Source organism: Leptopilina heterotoma, unplaced genomic scaffold (assembly GCF_015476425.1).
Source record: "Leptopilina heterotoma isolate Lh14 unplaced genomic scaffold, ASM1547642v1 Lhet_19, whole genome shotgun sequence".
Classification (NCBI taxonomy): domain Eukaryota; kingdom Metazoa; phylum Arthropoda; class Insecta; order Hymenoptera; family Figitidae; genus Leptopilina; species Leptopilina heterotoma.
The window spans coordinates 1,383,395-1,404,007 of NW_025110908.1; the positions used below are offsets into that span (position 1 = coordinate 1,383,395).

Genomic DNA, 20,613 nt, shown 5'->3' on the forward strand with positions numbered 1-20,613 from the left:
TTTTTTTGTGAAATTTTTTTAAGTTGTTATTTCCTAATATATATTTCATTGAAGAATTTTGGAATAATTAAAATTATAAATAATTGTTTAAAGAAGAATTTTAGTTAAGAATTTGACTCGGACTGATTATAGTTTTGTCAGTAATAAAATTGGTCCGTAAATGTTCTGTAATTTTTTATTTTTGGTCCGTACAGTTGGTATTTTTAAATACTTTCACTGGTTCGAGTGTGTTAAAGAGGCTTTAGAGATGAAATCATTTTAGCTATTGCATAAATTCACTTGAAGAAAATTCTTTTTTTTTGAAAATTATAAGTAAGTGCTAAATTTTTACTGTAAAAATCGTTAATAATAATTATTATCAAGTAGATTTGATAAAATAATCAAAAAGAATCACCCATATAGTAAATTACAGATACAGTGAATTATCTTTTAGAAAAAAAAAAAACTAATTTTCAAAAATGAAAAGAAAACAAAGATAATTTTAGTACTCGATGAAGCTACAATGTAGGATGCATTTTTGCATGCGTGCTGTAGTGAAAAGGATTCCATTGAAAATTGATACCCATAGAGAGTGAAGTGGCATCAAGTGCCTTCGAAGTATTATGGAGGGTGGGTGGTTGGTTCTAATCGAAGTAGAGACGAAGCAGTCACGATACATAGTCTAACAATGGAAGCAATATCTGAATATAGATTATTACATTCACATTCGACCCCGGAAGCGAGTTTATATGTGTGAGTGTGTGTGTATGTGTGCATGTCAATGCATGGAATTCTCCGCAAGTGTGTGTCGCATGTTTGTTGCTCGACCTGGTAACGATAACAGGTATTGTGTACCTTTATGCACGTCACGAAAAAGAAAACAATGATAGCAATGACAATTTCTTTCTTCAATGTTTATTTGCAACTCAATAAAATTATTTTCTCGTGCAACTAAATGCATAGATCCATCCAGGGTTCTATGGATTAATCATAATCATAATCGTATGAAAAATGCTCCAATTTTCAACTATATTTATCTTTGTCTGATTACACTTACTACCATTCAAGAGTAATGCCATCGTGGATTTCGTCGGGCTTTGCCAAAGTGGAAAAAATAATTCATTGTCAGACTGTCTCGCACAATATTAAAAGTGACACTTTTGGTAACTTTTATTGTTTGAATAGTTTCCCTGCACTATTGGGATTTATCAGAATATTAATAGAAACTACAATTGAATTGCATAATCTTCTATATATATTTATTGGACGGAAAAAAACTCTTTTTTTGTTGCACTTCCTTTTTAGATCGATATCAAAACAGTGTTAATTTAAAAGTATCAAATTGCAGCAAATTGATACCAAATAATTTGGATCAAATCAAAGATTGACCCAAATTTTTGGCATCAATTTGATCCACTTTAGTATCAATTTTATACTTTCAAGAAAACTGTGAATTAGTAAACGGACAAATGTTTGTTAAGAAACCATTTTTTTCATTATCTTTACAAGGTACGACTGTTAATTTATAATTTCTGTATTCGGGACAAAAAAGAACAATATTCTTGGACAACAATTCGACTAGAATTTTTTTTTCCACATAAAAGTAATCGCCAAAATAGAAAACAATTTCGTTGTTGCAATTTGGTCTTGACAATTTTTTTTTTACTAATAAATTGAAGATTTCTAAATTAAATTATTTTTAATGCAATTTTTATTGAATTTCTTGATAGAATTTAATTATTTCCATAAATAATAGAATTCAGTCGCAGGAATTCGATTATTTTTAATTGAATTCTAATTAAATTGAAAGAATTCAACTTCTTTTTTGTAAATATTAATAAAATTTTTCAAAAGAATTTATTTCTTTTCAAAAACTTCGCTCTACATTTGAATTAGTAAAAATGTTTACTAATTTGAATCAGACTTTTTGCTCTTGAATTAGTAAATTTGACACATGAAGAGTAATTTTTACTAAATTAGTAAAATATAATAATTTAAAAGCAAAAAGTCAGTCACTATTTCAAATTGGTAACATTTTAATAAAATTTTTCTCATGAATTCAATTTTTTTTTACAAATAACAGAATTCTTCAAAGAAATTCAATTATTTTCAATGTCTACTATTTTAATACATTTTCTCGAAATAATTCAATTGTTTAGAAAATTTTAACAAAGTTTTTCAAAAGAAATTAATTATTTTTTAAAATTCTGAAAAATATGTTTATATGTATTCAATTATATTCAATACAAATTGTAATCAAATTCCTCAAAATAATTCAATTATTTTAAAAACTTTTAATAAAAAATTCTTCGAAAAATTTCAATTATTTTCAAAAATACTAAAATTTTTCTTCGAGAATATCAAGTATTTAAAATAAAAATTTAATATAACTTGTTTGCAAAAAATCAATTATTTTCATAAATAATAAAATTCTTCGCCGAATGTCAATTATTTTCAATTATTCAATTGTATTTCTCGAAAAATTCAATTATTTTTAAAAATTTCATTAAAATTCATCAGGAGAATTCAATTATTGTCATAAATATTAAAATTCTTCGCAGAATTTCAATTATTTTCAATTATTCAATTGTGTTTCCCGAAGAATTCAATTATTTTTAAAAATTTCATTAAAATTCTTCAAAGGAAGTCAATTATTGTCATAAGTAATAAAATACATCGCAGAATTTCAATTATTTTGAATACAGTTTTAATTATATTTCTCGAAAAATTGAATTATTTTCTTAAAATTTCTATTAAAATTCTTCGAAAGAATTCAATTATTTTTGAAAATTTTGATAAAATTATTTGAGAATTCAATTATTTAAAATTTTTCAATTATTCCATAAATTATTCATTCTTGTGTTGAAATAATTGAAATAATTGAATTCTCAAAGAATTTTTTAATAAGAATTGATTTCAAAATTTATTTTTGTGAAAATTTTAAAAAATATTTGAATTTAGAAAAAATTTAATTTCAAATGGATGTTAAATTAAAATTCTTGAAAATTTTAATTCCTGTAAAATTGTAATACCTAATATTTAAATATTTACTTTGAAATAATGATAAATTATTTTCCAAAAAATTGTTAAAATTTTAAATGACTTTATTTGAAAATTCTAAAAAAAATACTTGAATTTTAGAATTGTGCTCATAATTTTTAGAAACAATTGTTTCGGGAAACAATAATTAATAATTGATTTAAATGCAAATTTTTTAGAACAATTTTGACAAAATTTTTTAAAAGAACTAAAGTATTTTTAATAATTTTTAATAAATAACTTGTTTACATGAATTCAATTATTTTTTAGAAAATAATTGAATATTGAATGCGATATAAGATGAATTTTGAGAAGCAATTAAATTTCAAAATGTTTCCTAATTATAATCGTTAAAAATTTTAATTCTTGTAAAATAGAAACAATAATAAAATATTTAGGTCTTTAAAATAATGACAATTGAATTATTTTCCAAAAAAAATTTTAAAGTTTTGAATAATTGTATTAAAAAATTCTAAAAAATATTTGAATTTTGGAATAATGGCTCTTATAATTTTTGAAAATAAGTTATGGTTTTTTCCATTAAAAATAAAATTATAGAAAATTTTAATTCCTGTGTGAAAAAATAAATAACAATGTTATTAAAATGTTATTTAAATGTTATTTAAATATTTCTTGAACAAAAATTGATCAAGTTTTTAATAATTTACTTTAGAATATCTAAAAAAAATTGGGTATTGGAAAATTGGAATTAAAATTTCTTGAAGATAGTTGAATTCTCGAAAATAATTTTAAAATATTGTATTAAAAATTGTTTCAACAATTGAAAATTTCGTCAAATTACATTATGATAAAAAATTTATATTTTAAATAATTTTATTTTTTGACTCTTAACAGTTATTTTTAAATGGAATTGTATTGTTGAAGAATTTTAACTAAAAATTTGGAAAATAATTGAATTTCAGAAAATTTAGAATTAAAATTATTGTCAGGATAATATTTTTTTACATATTTTTTTCTATATTTTTTATAGAAATTAGAAAAAAGTCTGGGAATAGCGTATGAAACTTCGGTGTGTTAGGTTAAGGGTTCGATCCCAAAGAGCGTTAAATATTTTCGAAAAAGTATGTAGGTGATTGGTATTTTTAGACGACGAGAACGTTCGTCTGTCAGTGAATAACTTTTTCCACTCGGCAGTCTGGCTGTATCTTCAAACCAATATATCGAACTATTGTTAATATCTACAATCATAAAAATAGACTCTTCTTTAATTGTTGATCCGTAAATATCAAGTGGAAAGTTTTTACCTCAAATAAACTATTTTCAATAACCGAATACACTCAACTTTCAAATGTATATTTTCGAAAAGGATAAATATTTTTAGCCGCAGGGAACTGTGATAAAATTGAGACATGAATCGCGCCATGCCAGTTGAGATGAACTTTAATAAAATCCTATATCTGTGTATAAACGTCTTAAAAGGCTTATCAATCGTGATAGACATTAAATTGCACGACACCTCATGGTTCTTATCAGTTTACCATTACCAGTTACTTACTGGAGAACACCGGAGTGCTCCCGATCGTAGCTTTTGTCGTGTTTCACTTAATTTTTAATCACTAATAAATACGTCTTATCTTGTGTCTTATGTGTGATTTCAACAGTTGTCCACGACACTTATACAATACGCGGGCGTAATGCTATTTTTGTTAAACAAATCAAACGCTCAATTCTCAACGGATTAAAAAAGACAAAATACGTGTGAAATTAACAGTGTGTTTTGGTGTGAGACAGTTTTCAAAGTACTTTTTCGAAAAACTTCGAGAATTCCACCGATAAAGTTTTCAGTTTTATCTAGTTTACATTTTTTGAAAATCCGTCAACGAATACGTAAAGTTTCTCTTGAAAAAAGGAGAATTGAAAAAATTTTCATTCAACGAATTTTCATTCCATACGAAGTGGAAATGTGCTTTTTTATCGGTTGGCGAGAGGGTGGTATAAAAATTCCTAATTTGTGAAACAACCACTGAAGAATGGTTAGTGATTTACAAGATTATTTTGTCCATTTTTAATTTTTATATTTTTATATTTTCCATTTTTGAAGGAAAGATTTTTTAAAAAAGAATTTTGATTTTAAAGAATTTGATTTCCCCTGAATTGAAAATGATGAAATTTATTATAGTTGCGGATTGACAATAAAATAAGTGACACAATAACACAATAGAAATTAACATTGTATATGAATATCTTTATTTTGCATGAAAAAAGAAGCGCGTGATATTTTATTTTTACGCTTTTCCGTTATCTGAATCCATTGCTATTTGCAGAATGATGTTTCGTTGGAGATAAAATGTTGTGTTTATTGTACTGGCTGGTGAATATTTGCTTAACTCATTTTCCTCGAAGGTCCACAGTTGACATAAATAATAATTTAAAACCAGTGCAAATAAACGTTTAATTTTCTCATCTTCAAGTGCGCACTTAACTTGATTGGAAAGTAGGAAGGAAATTTGTGATAAGCAAGATTTTAAAATCCAAAGTCTTTTCTGACATAAAATAATAATAATTTCATTTAATAACAACTCTTGCCTTTTATGTTTGCGAAATTGCATGTCCAAGTATTTATGATCATGGTTCTCAAAGTTATGTATTTGAAGTTTTGTCCTAGGTCTGGAATTTCGGCTGAAATTATTTACATGGTTGTCACAGTTTTAGTCAAAATTTCACTTAAAATGAGAATTTTTTTTTTGTAATGTAGATGCTTTTTCAATCTTCTTTTTCTTCAATTATTTTTCAAATATTGAAATATACGTAAATTGATAAGTTTTTTAAAAAAAGAAGTCATCTTCTTGATGATTTGATGACAGTAATCCACAATTTTCTAAAAGTTTAAATAAATGAAATTTTTTTGTTGATATTTATATTTTTAAAAATTACCGTTTCTAGAGCAAAAAACACCTTAGGCTGAAGTTCGCAACGTTTTTGTATTTTCCCTACTCTTTTTCCTGATTTCCATAAAGAATATTAATTTTTATTCATATTCTGATAATAATTTCAATCCTAAATTTTTCTGAAATTCAATTATTTTCCAAATATTTAGTTAAAATTCTTAAACAATGCGATTCTATACAAAAATAATGGTTAAAAGTCAAAAAACAAATTTCCTCAAAATACAAAATTCATTTTCATAAAATTTGACGATATTTCTAATTGTTCGAAAATTTTTCAATTATTCTCGAGAGTTCAATTATCTTGATGAAATTGTAATTAAAATTTTTTAAACAATACCATAACTTTTTCAGATTTTCTAAAGTAAATTATTCAAAACTTGAACTATTTTTGTCAAATAAATATTTAAATACTTGTTATTTATTTTTCCTCGCAGGAATGAAAATTTTCCATAATTTCAATTTACAGTCTCAATTTAAAACCTTCTGAAATTCAGCTGATAAATAATTTTTTTGTAAAGTAATTATAATCATTGTTTTAAGTAAATATTTAAATATTATTACAATTTTACAGAAATTAAAATTTTCAAAAATTTTTATTTAATAATCTTTGAAATTAAATTGTTTCAAAAAAATCCCTACTAATATCCCTTTAAATATTCCAATATTTTCTAAAATTTTTACTTAAATTAATTTTAAAATCAATTTTTATTAAAAAATTAATTGAGATTTCAATCATTTAAACCCAAGAATAAATAAATTATAGAGTAATTGAAAATTTGAAAATGATTGAATTCCAATAAACAGTTTTATCAAAAATTTTTAAAAGGATTGAATTGTTTCGTAGAATAATTTTTAAAATTGATAGAATTTTTCGAGAAACACAATTAAAATTGTATTAAAAATAATTGAAATTTTGAGATGAATTAAAACTTATTATTTATGACAATAATTGAATTCTTTTGAAGAATTTTAATGAAATTTTTAAAAATAATTGAATTTTTCGAAGAATATAATTGAATAATTAAAAATAATTGAAATTCTTTCGAAGAATTTTAATAGAATTTTGATAAATAATTGAATTTTTTGAGAAATACAATTAAAATTGTATTAAAAATAATTGAAAACCTCCGACGAGTTACAACTTATCATTTATTAAAATAATTGAATTGTTTTGAAGAATTTTAATATAAATTTTTTTAAAATTAATTGAATTTTTCGAAGATTATAATTGAATAATTAAAAATATTTGAATTCTTTTGAAGAATTTTAACAAAATTTTTAAAATTAATTGAATTTTTCGAAGATTATAATTGAATAATTAAAAATAATTGAATTCTTTTGAAGAATTTTAACAAAATTTTTAAAAGTAATTGAATTTTTCGAAGAATATAATTGAATAATTAAAAATAATTGAAATTCTTTCGAAGAATTGTAAATGAATTTTTAAAAATAATTGAAAATCTACGATAAAAGTTACATCTTATTATTTATTAAAATAATTGAATTTTATTAAAGAATGCTAATTAAGTTTTTAAAAATAATTGAATTTTTTGCGAAATACAATTAAATTTGTATTGAAAATAATCGAAATTTTGTGAATAATTTTATTAATTATGTGAATAATTAATTTTTTTTAAACGAATTATATTAATTTTGTATATTCAAATATTTGAGTTCTCGAGGAAAAGTTTTAGTATTTTTGAAAATAATTGAATTTTTTATAAAAAGATTTGAAAATAATTGAATTCTTCTAAAAAATTTAATTACAATTGTATTAAAGAGTAATTAAATTCATATAAACAAATTTTATCAAAAATTATTAAAAATAATTTATTTCTTTTGGATAATTTTGTCAAAATTTTTCTAAATAATTGGAAACATTACGAACTTGAATCTTAAAAATAATACAAAATTGAATACTAATATCAAAATTGATACAATTGTAATCAAACTTCTCAAATAAATTCAATTATTTTCAAAAATTTTAATTTAATCATTAAAATCATTAAAAGTTTTTGATACTTAAAATCCATCGCAGCAATTTTGATTTTTCAAAATTAAATTGAAAAGGAATGAAATAAGAACGAATTAACCGAAAGATGAGTCGTTACGCGTGTTTAGCATTTAATAAATATTTCTGAATTGCGTAGTTTTGAAGTAGCTGTAGGTTTCCAGCTTTTCAGTTTAGTATATATGAATGCTCTAGCTTTAAGATTTCGTGGAAACAAGTCGTTTACACAGGCGTGATATTATAGTGCGAAAATGATGAAGGGATTGAGATAGAGAATTTGGAAGTGGAAGTGTGGATCAGGGGAATTGAGGGGAGGCACTGTGACATAACTACACTCGAGCGATTTACAAAACGGATTTATGCGTGGGACGAATTGCGGGCATTTATGATAATATATATGTAGCATGCTTTATACTGTCGCGCGGTGCATCGCCTGCCTGCCTAGCTGCCTCTGCACTTACATTGGTCCTGAGCTTGTGTGTACTTTGCGACACGTAACGGGAATCTACTTAACACTGTCCCTGATGCGCTCACTAACATTCACATGTGCACATGTACAAATTTACACATATAGAAATTTGCACATGTGCACACATGGAAATTTACATACATATAGAAATTAACACATATACACATAGACATACACAGAGAGATTTGCACATGTGCACATGTAGAAATTTACACATATACACATGTAGAAATTTATACATGTACACATAGATATACACACATATAAATTTACACATATGCACATATAGATATTTGCACATTTGCACATATAAAAATTTACACTTATAGAAATTAAAACATATGCACATATAGGAATTTACACATATACACATAGCCATACACACCAAAAAATTTACACATATAGAGATTTGCACATATAAAAATTTACACAAATAGAAATTAAAACATATACACATTGACATACATATAGAAATTTACACATATGCACATTAGACATTTACACATAATGCACATATAGAAATTTACACGTATAGAAATTTACACATATAGAAATTTACACATATAGAATTTTACACATGTAGAATTTTACACATATAGAATTTTACAAATATAGAAATTTATACATATAGAAATTTACACATATAGAATTTTACACATATAGAATTTTACACATATAGAAATTTTCACATATAGAAATTTACACGTATAGAAATATACCCTTTTTTGAGGAAAGAAATTCACCTTTTTTTGAAGATAAATGATGCTTGATGTGCACATGTGCACATATACATGTGCACATGTACACATATGTGGCTACCATGACGCGACGATCACCGGGATAATCGCAAGATGGGATTGGTAGCTTCCTGTCGGTCACGTGACCCAGAGAATCGCGGATAAACTTTAGCAGTAGAAGTAGTAGTAGTAGTAGTAGTTGCATAGGCAGGGGCTCGAGAGTCTAGTGATGCAACACACAGCTTTCGCTATCATATTCACTCCTCGTAAATGTCCCCTTTGCATCATCAAGCTGCATGTTGTGCGATTCGTGTCATCGTCGATTAGCGTTCGAATGCGGAACACTCCCGCAAATAGGAACCACGTGGTCAGGGGAGATGTCACTTATTATCACGATGATAGCTTTATCGGGATCTGCTTTACTCGTAACTTTTCAATTTTTCACTTTCGTTTTATTTTTTATTATAATATTATATACACCAGTGATGAGTTTATATAGCTACCTCTAATTCGCAATTTGCATACTGGTCTCATTTAATATTTATAATACAAGTTTTTTTTTGATAAACGCATTTCATTTTATTTTTCACTCGTAAAAGAGATGTCTTTTTATACAATTTGTATCTAAGTGAAGGAATTTTAAATTATTAAATTCAATTTACTTCCATCGTGGATTTTTATTTTTCTCCATCATATGATTCTTTCCATCATCATAGATGATTCTTTTGGAAATTTTGATTCTGGAATTTTATTTTAGAATTTTCGAAATTTTGTATTAGAAAAGTGGAGATGGATTTTTAATTTTTTTTAACTGTTTTTATTCAATTTCGATCTGTTATTTTTTGGGGCCATTCAATTATTTTTTTTGTTGCAATGGTAGTAACTATAAATGATAAATTCTTCTGATTATGAGGCTTATTTGGTTTGGGATTATTTGGTTACCGGAAATTTTCTTGACTATTGGAGTAATTTTCACTAATAATACTGCTGTATTGTATATTGTTGGATCTGCAACCGCCATCCAGTTGGGTTATTTAGTAATTTGCATGACAGATTCAACTAAACAAGGCTAAATAACTTATATTTTAGTGACAGTTCGTACTGAAAAAAAATATTAATTCAAATTCAAAAATAATTTTAGATACTTTTGTGTTTAATTAAATTCGGTTTTCAGTACACAGAAAATTGATATTATTTATTTAGTTTCAATTAGTAAAACAGAGTTGCCAAAAATATTTAATTTTTGTTTTTCCCTGACTTTTCCCTGATTTCCAAACTTTTTTCTGACTGATTTTGTTTTTTTCCCTGACCATAAAGAATATTCTAATTCACTCTCTTTATTAGATACTCAAAAATATTTTCTATTACATTTATTTATAAATTTCTTCAAAAGTAAATTTAATCGAAAATATCAATAACTTCTTTTTTAAATAAATATTTAATCATTACTATTTTTCAATAGGAATGAAGATTTTCAATAATTTCAAATTCGACCTTTTGAAATTAACAACTTATATTGACATCCTGGGGAATTTTAATTATTTATGAAAATTTATTTATTTGCTTAGAATTTTATAAAAAATTTTTTAAATAATTGAATTTCAGCGAAGAATTTTGCTGTTTATAAAGATAATTGAAATCTTGGCAAAAGTTTTTTTTTAATTTTTGAAAATAATTGAATTTCTGACAAGAATTTTTATTATTTGTGAAAATAATTGAATTCTTGTGATGAATATTGCTATAGTTATGAAAATAATTGAATTTTGCAAAGAATTTTATTAAAATTCTTGAAAACAATTGAATTTCTCTGAAGAACTTTGATATTTATCAAGATAATTGATTTTTTTCTAAGAATTGCGTTAAAATTTTCGAAATAATATTAAAAACATTAAAAAATTTAACTAATTTCAACAGAATTGAAGTTAAAATTGTTTTAAAAATAATTGAAATTTTGCGATGAGTATATATTATTTATAAAAATAATGGAATCCATGTAAATTGTTTTATTTATAAAAATAATTGAATCCATTTAAATTTTTTTTATTTATGAAAATAATAATTGAATAATTGACATGAAATTTATAAAAAAAATCTTAAATGTAATTGAATTAGTGTGGAATTTCAATTATTTATGGAAATAATTAAATGTTTGCGTAGAATTTTAATAAGATTTCTTTTAAATAATTGAATTCTTTTGGAAAATGTTATTAAAATAGTAGATATTGAAAATCATTGAATGGAGAAGAATGTTTGAATAATATAATTGAAAGTTTGACAATACTTTTATTATAATTTTTAAAAATAATTGAATTTCAGAGAAGAATTTTATTATTTATATTTCTAAGATTATTTATTGAATAATTTCAATGGAATATTTGAATTCATAAAATTGAATTCTCATAAAGAATGTTGTCAAAAATTTTTTTAATAATTGAATTCTTTTCACGAATTTTAATAAAATTTTTAAGAATAATTACAATTTTCGAGGAATTCGATTATAATTTTATTAAAAATAATTGAAATTCTTCAATGAATTTTATTATTTATAAAAATAATTGAGTTTCTTAAAAGAATTTTATTATGTACGAAAATAATTGAATGTCTGTCAAAATTTTATTATTTATGAAAATAATTGAATTACTGCGAAAAAATTTTTTTTTTAAATTCGGAAATAATTGAATTCTTGTGAAATTTTTATTATTTTATGAAAATAATTTAATGTTTGCGTAGAATTTTATTAAATTTTATTTGGAAATAATTGAATTCAAACAAATTAACATCGTAATATAATAATTGAATTCTTTTGAAAAATTTTATTATTAAAATAAGTTGATATTGAAAATGCAATGATTCAATTATTTTATTAAAGTTTTTGAAAATAATTGAATTTCTGAGAAGAATTTTATTATATTTAAAAATAATTGAATTTCGGAGAAGAATTTTATTATTTCTAAAAATAATTGAAATTTTGAGGAAAGACTAAAAATTAGTCAAAGCTGGTAGTAATTCAATTGGTAAACGAATCCTTACTATTTCATTAGTAGAAAACTATACTAATTCAGATTTTGAGAGTTTTAATGGTTATACTTTATTTATCAGTATTTTTTTAGTGTTTTATAAGTTTGTTAGTTAAACTTTAATGAACATGATAAAAATATTTTATAAATAGATTAGACCAAAAAACGACATAGTAACAATTTGGTACGGAGATAATATGCAATCAGTAACTATGTCGGATGTTCAGTAAGTTCCTAAACATTGCGGCTGAAAGCGAGCTTCAACAGTGAAAAAGATGTTCTATTAGGCTGCCTCGCAATATCACGTCGTCTATTTTGTAATAGAAACAACGGAAGAATCTAATTTTGCGAGGTAGCCTTTAGCTCTCGTCCTCTTCGCCATATGAGACACACACACGATGCGATTCTATACTTACTTACCTCCATACACCAGCAGCTATAACCTACCTATCAGCCTACCCACCTAATTATTCCGAGTGGTCCACTCTAAGCGATAAGCGATTTACATACCGAACGTCTCGATGGATTTATCATGCTTTGTGCGACTTGAATCTGTTCCCTTTTAATTCACTTTCAAATTATTCTTCTCACTGTCCTATTATTTATACTCCTAGCTTCTTCTTCTTCTCTCTATACAAAAAAAAATTCTCTTTTTTCTTCAAAAAAAAAAAATACAAGGATGAAAAATTTATTTAATTCCAACAAAATCAAACTTATTCTCTACCTAATTCGATAAATCTATAAATTAATTTTTTATTATTCTAAAAATTAAATAAACGTATCTATTCATTCAAATTAGTAATGCATCTATCAATATAGTCGAATTTTACTAATTAATGGAGAAAATTTTAATCTTCTATTTAAGTTTTCATGAACCGAAAATCTTATTGTCATTAATTATTCAACTTTTTTCTAATGCCGATGGGACGAAAATAATTTCGAATATTTCAATAATCAAAAAATAATTTTGAAAAAGATAAATGTTTCAAGTATTTACATAATGTGTAATGTTTTCGACCGTATTGATAAATTAAATTAAAATGTAAATGGACATTTGTACAATTATTCATTACTTTAATTCTTTTAATTTTAGTAAAATCTCAAGTCTAATTAAACAATTTATATGCAATAACAATTGACTTTTCGAAATCAGATAATTCGGCAGTAAATTATTAATCATGTTGATAAATAAATGGAAGTTTATTTTTTTGTAAATTTCTTCAATATTACCTGGAAAGAAATCTGGAGTATCTTTTACTATTTATTAATTATTATAAAGTAACATATACACACCTAATGAATCGAATTTACATTAAAATCAAGATTAAAATTTTAAATTATCAATTCGTATTAAATTTTATTAAATCTGTCGAGCTTATTATTCTGCTAATTTTGATTTACAATTCCGAAGGAACTATTATTTTTATTTATTGAATTTTGTTTGCTCAGTTGTATACACGGAGATTTGAAGATTTGCTTACGCTAAAATATCAAAGCGTTGATAATAATAATTTGATCTTAAACGAATATTTTCAAGTTAAACGTCAAAGATTTTAGTTGTATATTGTGTATATATAGAAGAAGAGAAATTCCAGATATAAAAACGATGTATTTTTTATTACATTCTGTCTATAATGAAAAATTATACCTTTTCGAACAAGATAAACTTTATAATTTATTGGAAATCAATAAAAAATGTATAACGCGTATGTTTGAGTCTATATATCTGCTATCAGTTATTACTTATCATCTATGAAAGATAAACAAAAAATTCCTATCATTTTAGTCTGAAATGATAAAAGTGTACAAACACTGACATATTTTTTAGTTGCTGTGTCCTCTTCCTGTTGTTTGATTTTTCAATCAAGGAAAAATGGGTAAAACGAGGGGTAAAATTATGTATCAGTTTTGAAAAAAAGGATTTTATTTTATTTTATTCTTCTCGAGTATTTATCTGAAAAAACACGAAGGGTTTCGTTGATAAATTCAAGTTAACCTAAGCTTGAATGTGCCATTGATGAGAGTGGCTACGCCAAAATCCAACTCCTGGCTCGACTTGCAGACATTTGTATTAATAGTTATGAATCTAGAATAGAACCAAGTCGACTGTTACGTATAGATGTGCCAGGTGCAATCCGGTCAACACTTTCTAGTGCATCAAGAAATATGTAACAAGCAAAACATTAAATTTTTCGTTATTTACTGTCTAACAATATTTCACCAAGTATATCAAAATAAATTTTCATATTTATTTGTGAAGACGGGAAAATTTATTTTATGTTTTCCTGACAAATAACGTGGAAATTGGGAATTTGAATTTTGGGTCGAAAATATGGAGTGTTTTTTCTATTTTCATCTTCATAATGATATGTTGGTAATTTTTTTTGTTAATTTTTCTAAAAGGCGAAATTAATTATTAAAAATAATGTATTTATTGAAGAATTTTAATTTAAAACACAAAAAAAAAATTGAATTTTAAAAAGTTACAAATGATTGCAAAAATGTAATTATGTTCAACAGTTTTTTAAAAAATTCTCGTCAAAATTTCAATTATCTTTGTAAATAATAAAATTTTTCTCCAAAATTTCAATTATCTTTATAAATAACTAGCTGTCGTACCCGTCTTCGACGGGTTGTAGTTTCTGATAATGCACTTAACAGTGTATCTATACCAACCTAGAAAACCGGAAAATAGCCGGGAATTTGATTTGACAGGGAAAAAATAATAATTAGTTACTATTGTCTATTTCATTAGGAAAATAATACCATTTGAAACAGTGACCGACTTTTTATTATCAAATTAGTTATTTTTAACTAATTCAAATGCAGAAAACAATATTTCTCAATTTGTAGTACTTCAATCAATATAATGTATTAAAATAAATCTAAAATTTCCTCCAGTTTTTTGAGTTATAGTACAGTCTAATTCGAACTAATTGTATAGCAAGTAGATCCAGTTTTTCTCGGTTACATTGAATTCCCTGATATTTTACGTCTTTTCTGGTTGGTAAACACCCTGTTAAATAACATGTAATACTCAACTATAGAAAGTTTAGAAGCAATCCATGAAAAAATATAAAATTTAGAAATGATTTGTGTTAAATAAATTTATTTATTAGAGTCAAGTATTTATTTAATTAATCCAATTAAGATTTATTTGATTCAACTAAATAAAATTATTTAAACGAAATAAATTCTTATTAGATCGAAATAAAAACTTTTTAAATAAGATATTATTTTTCAAATAATTATAATTACTTGAATCATATAACTTTTTTTAGTGTAGCTATAGTAAACTAAAAGTTATTAATGTGAACGAACATTATCTATATTAATAAAATCAGATTACTATCTGTACATTGCTCCAAACTTGAAAATTTTTATATATTTTTTCGTTTTGAGACATTAGAATTCTAAAAATGTAAAAAAAATTTCTGTCTGTCTGTCTCTGTCTGTATGCAAAACTTTGTTCGCGCATCAATTGAAAACGGTTCAACCAATTAAAGTGAAATTTGGCAGTCTATTAGGTATTAAAGTAACTTACAATCATAGCCTCATCCGATTAAAAAATATTAACTTGAACAAAAGTTATGACATTTTTCCAAAAAATTCAAAAAAACAAAAAAATGCAAATTTTTTATCTTTTGTAAAATGAATGAAAAAACTATCCTTAGCTAACTTTTTCAGATAAATACAACCCATTTCTACGATAAAATTTTTAAAAAAGATGCATTTTGAAATTTTTTTTCGTTTTTTTAGATCAACTTTTTTCTAAGAAAATAGTGATTTTTAATCTTTAAGCAAGCTTTTCAGGAAAAGTTATTAAAGTTTTTTATTTAAAGATCAGTATGTAAAGTAAAAAATTTGCTACATTAAACAAAAATAATTAGCTAAATGCCATAAAAAAGAAGGAAAAATGTTGAATTTTAAGAAATTCGGTTTTTTGAATTTTTGCTAATTTTCCATAATTTTAGATTTTTTACCGAAGGGTGGAGATAACAAATTAGGTAAAGTATTTTTTAAGAGCACAAAAATAATAAAGCTAAATGCTATAAAAAAGAAGGAAAAATGTTTAATTTTAAGAAATTCGGTTTTTTGAATTTTTGATAATTTTCCATAATTTTAGATTTTTTACCGAAGGGTGGAGACTATTGAATAAGTAAAGTATTTTTTAAGAGCACAAAAATAATAAAGCTAAATGCCATAAAAAGAAGGAAAAATGTTTAATTTTAAGAAATTCATTTTTTTGCATTTTTGCTATTTTTTCATAATTTTAAATTTTTTACCAAAGGGTGGAGATAACAAATTAGGTAAAGTATTTTTGAAGAGCCCAAAAATAATGAAGCCAAAAGCCATAAAAGAGAAGAAAAAATGTTGAATTTTAATAAATTCGGTTTTATGAATTTTTGCTAATTTTCCATAATTTTAGATTTTTTACCAAAGGGTGGAGACTATTAAATATAAGTAAAGTATTTTTGAAGAGTACAAAAATAATGAAGCTTAATGATATAAAAGAGAAGAAAAAAATGTTAAATTTTAAGAAATTCGGTTTCTCGAATTTTTGATAATTTTTGATTTTTTGCTAAAGGGTGGAGACTATTCAAATAGTATAATTATACTACCGAAATAGCTAATGGTAACTAATTATTAATTAATTAATTATTAACTAATTATTAATTATTATTAATTAACTAATTATTAATTATTAATTATTAATTATTAATTAATTTATCCCGGGTATTTTTGATTTTCCGCAGATTGGTAGAAACATTGTTAAATGTATTGGTAGAAACTAAAACCCGTCGAAGACGGGTACGACATGACAGCTAGTGCTATATATTTTCAAAATTTTTAAAATTCAAAATTTATCTTTTGAAATAATTATTGTCATTAATTTTACTTAAATTTTATACAGGGTTAATTTTAGTATTTTTTATTACAATTTAGTCATCAGAATGAAATTTGAGTTTTTCATTTTTTGATCATTAATTAATAAAATATAATAGCAATTTTGAATTCTGTGCAACATACTGACAAAAGTCTTATATTAATTATATGGATATTGTTAATATTCTGACCTAATAGAATTCTTTTAAGAAAGTAAACTTATGATTTCAACAACAAATTTTTATTGTTGACCTAAGAAATACAACCGTATAAAAATTAATTACAAAAAAATTTCAATTTTTAAACTTTTTAATTTTTCAATATTTAAATCTAACACTTTTTATTTGTTATTCAAAATTTTATTATTCTGACGATTAAATCTTCATAAGAAACACTAAAATTAACCCTGTACCAAGTTTAAGTACAATTCACTAAAGTATATGAAAAAACTAAAAATTTCGAATTTTCGAATTTTTGAAAAAGTGGCATAACTTTCGTCCATATTAATATTTTTTAATCTACTATCTCTAGGATTTTAAGTTAGGCTAATGCCTAAAAGACTGCCAAGTTTCACTTCAAACGATTGAACCGTTTTTCCGTGATACGCGGTCGAAAATTTGCGGACATACATACACACATACACACATACACACATACACACATATACACATACACACATAATTTTCTTAATAGTATTTTCGCATTCCTTAGAGTGTAAAAAGAAGGAATATAATAGAAATTTTGAATTCTATGCAATGTACAGACAAAAGTCTGATTTTATTAATAAGGATAAATTTTTTCTACAAAATTTCAATTATTTTCAGAAATTTTAAGAAAATTCTTGCCAAAATTTCAATTATTTTCAAAAAAATTTTAATAAAATTCTTGCCAAAATTTCAATTATTTTCAAAAATTTTTAAATAAAATTCTTGCCAAAATTTCAATTAGTTTCAAAAAAATTTTAATAAAATTCTTGAAAAAATTTCAATTATTTTCAAAAAATTTTAATAAATTTTTTTAAAAAATTTCAATTATTTTCAAAAAATTTCCTCAATTCAATATCTACTATTTTAATACAATTTTCTAAGATTTAAATTATTTACAAATTTTTTTTATAGATTTCGTCGCAGTAATTCAATTATTTTCACAAATAATAAAAATTTCAAAGAAATTCAATTATTTTCACAAATAATAAAAATTTCAAAGAAATTCAATTATTTTCACAAATAATAAAAATTTCAAAGAAATTCAATTATTTATAAAATTTTTAATGAATTTCAATGGAATTCAATTATTTTCATAAATAATAAAACTCATTGCAAAATTTCAATTATTTTTTATACAATTTTAAATAAATTCCTCGAAAAATGAATATATTCTTAAGAATTTTATTACAATTAGTCAAAAGAATTTAATTCTTATAGAAACAATTGAACACATTTTAATAAAATTCTTTAAGAACGATTTAATTCTTTAAAAAAAAAAAAATTCCGAAATTCAACTGTTTTCAATATTTACTATTTTAATAAAAAGTTTCTCAAAAGAATTTATTAATTAAAATTTTTTTTAATATCTTTGCAAACATTTAATTACTTTAATAAATAAAAAAGTTTTTACAGGAAATTTAATTATTTGAAACACAATTTTCATAATACTTTTCTAAATAAATCAATTTTTTAAATTGTATTTTTAAAAAAATTCTTCGTTAGAATTCAATTATTAAAAAAATTAATAAAGTTCTTCGCAAGAATTCAATTATTTTTATAAATAATAAAATTCTTCTAAGAAATCCAATTACTTATTAAAATTTTAATAAAATTCGTTGCAAGAATTCAATTATTTGCATAAATTATAAAATTCATCGTAATATTTCAATTATTTTTAATACAATTTTAAATAAATTTCTCAAAAAATGTAATTATTCAATTAATTTTAAAAAAATTATTAAAGTTTTTCGCAAAAATTCTCAATTATTTTTATAAATAATAAAATTCTTCTAAGAAATTTAATTTTTTTTATAAATAATAAAATTCTAATAAGAAATTCAATTATTTTTACAAATAATAAAATTCTTATAAGAAATTCAATTATTTTTTTAAATTTTAATAAAATTCGTTGCAAGAATTCAATTATTTTCATAAATTATAAAATTCATCGTAATATTTCAATTATTTTTAATACAATTTTAAATAAATTTCTCAAAAAATGTAATTATTCTTAGAAATTTTTTTAAAATTCTTCGAAAGAATTCAATTAATTTATAAAACTTTTGAACAATTTGTTAATTAGAATTTATTAAATATTTTTAATACATTTTTTATCAAATTTCTTGTTAAAATTTAATTTCTTTTTTAAATTTTAATGAAATTCTTTGTAACAAATTACAATTGTTTGAAAATTTGTTAATGCCATTTTTTATGGGAATTCAATTTTGAGAACCATTAAATTCTTCAATAAATTATTTATTTTTGTATTTAATTAATTGAATTCACGTAATAGAATTTATTTCTTAATAAAAATTATATCATTATAGCATTATCATTATAGCATTAAATTTTTAGAACCAATTGAATTTTGAAAATGTTTCAAATTAAAATTTTTAAAAAATCTGCATTTTCTAATAATCGAAATTTCATAAAATTGAATTGCAAAAAAATGAATTTAAAAATTCTCAAAGAACTTTTTAAAAAATTGACAAAAATAATTGATTTAAAGAATAATTATTTTAGTTAAAAATTCTAGAAAATAATAATTGATTGAATAATTCAATTGATTAATTGATAAAAATAATTTTTAAGAAGTTTTGAAATATTGTATGTCCTACGGAAAGATAATAATGATTAAATATTTATTTAAAATAGAAGTTATTGTTGTTTTCGAATAATTTTACTTTTAGAGAAATTTGCAAATAAAAGTATTAGAACATTTTTTTAGGTATCTAATAATTTTTAGAGTGAATCAGAATATTCTTCCTAAGCTCAGGGAAAAAGGGAAAATTTTGTTTGTAAATCAGGGAAAATGAAAATTAATCTTGTGCTCACTAATTCATTGTCAACGAAATAAAAGGTGGAATTTACATTATTTTTTCAATCATTATAGTAATTTTCGAAAATATTTAAGCAGAGTAAAAATTCACGTTTAATGAATTTTCAAAATTTTAATTACAATTTTTCAAAAGTCTGATTTGTTTCATAATTTGGTGAAGTGAAAAGATGTGCACAAGTTTGAAAATTTTTAAACTGATTCGAAATACTTTGAAATTGGTAAAAAAAAGGGAGATTAGAAAAGTTCGATTCAAAGGTCAACTTGGCCAGAATTTCGCAGTAATTGGTACATTTACATACCTTATTTTAAATTTATTCACAATGAAACAGCTGAATCCATTCAATAATTTTAGGAGAAAAGTGAAAGACGAAATTAACACTGAGGACCAAAGTCACATGTTGAATTCAGTCTTGGAAGCAAGACGGAATTTAAACTTTGTTTTAAAGTTTAAAAAAGCCTTTGTTTTCAAAGATCTTAGATCTTAATTCAAGAAAGCACTCGGAAAGCAGAAAAATAGTTT

The 20,613-nt window shown here is 23.2% G+C and overlaps 1 protein-coding gene across 10 annotated transcripts in view; it reads left to right on the forward strand.

Moving 5' to 3' along the window:
* Positions 1–20,613, forward strand: part of LOC122500649 (forkhead box protein P1) — a 447,350-nt gene that overhangs the window by 44,672 nt on the left and 382,065 nt on the right. For 3 of the 10 annotated variants that reach the window (XM_043609672.1, XM_043609677.1, XM_043609676.1), the window contains exon 1: positions 4,514–5,012. The exons of 3 other annotated variants lie outside the window; for them this stretch is intronic. The gene's annotated coding sequence lies outside the window, so the exon portion shown is untranslated. Of the gene's footprint in view, positions 1–4,512; positions 5,013–20,613 lie in introns of those variants that run through there. 4 more of the 10 variants (XM_043609684.1, XM_043609671.1, XM_043609675.1 and 1 more) reach the window with 4 other exon arrangements.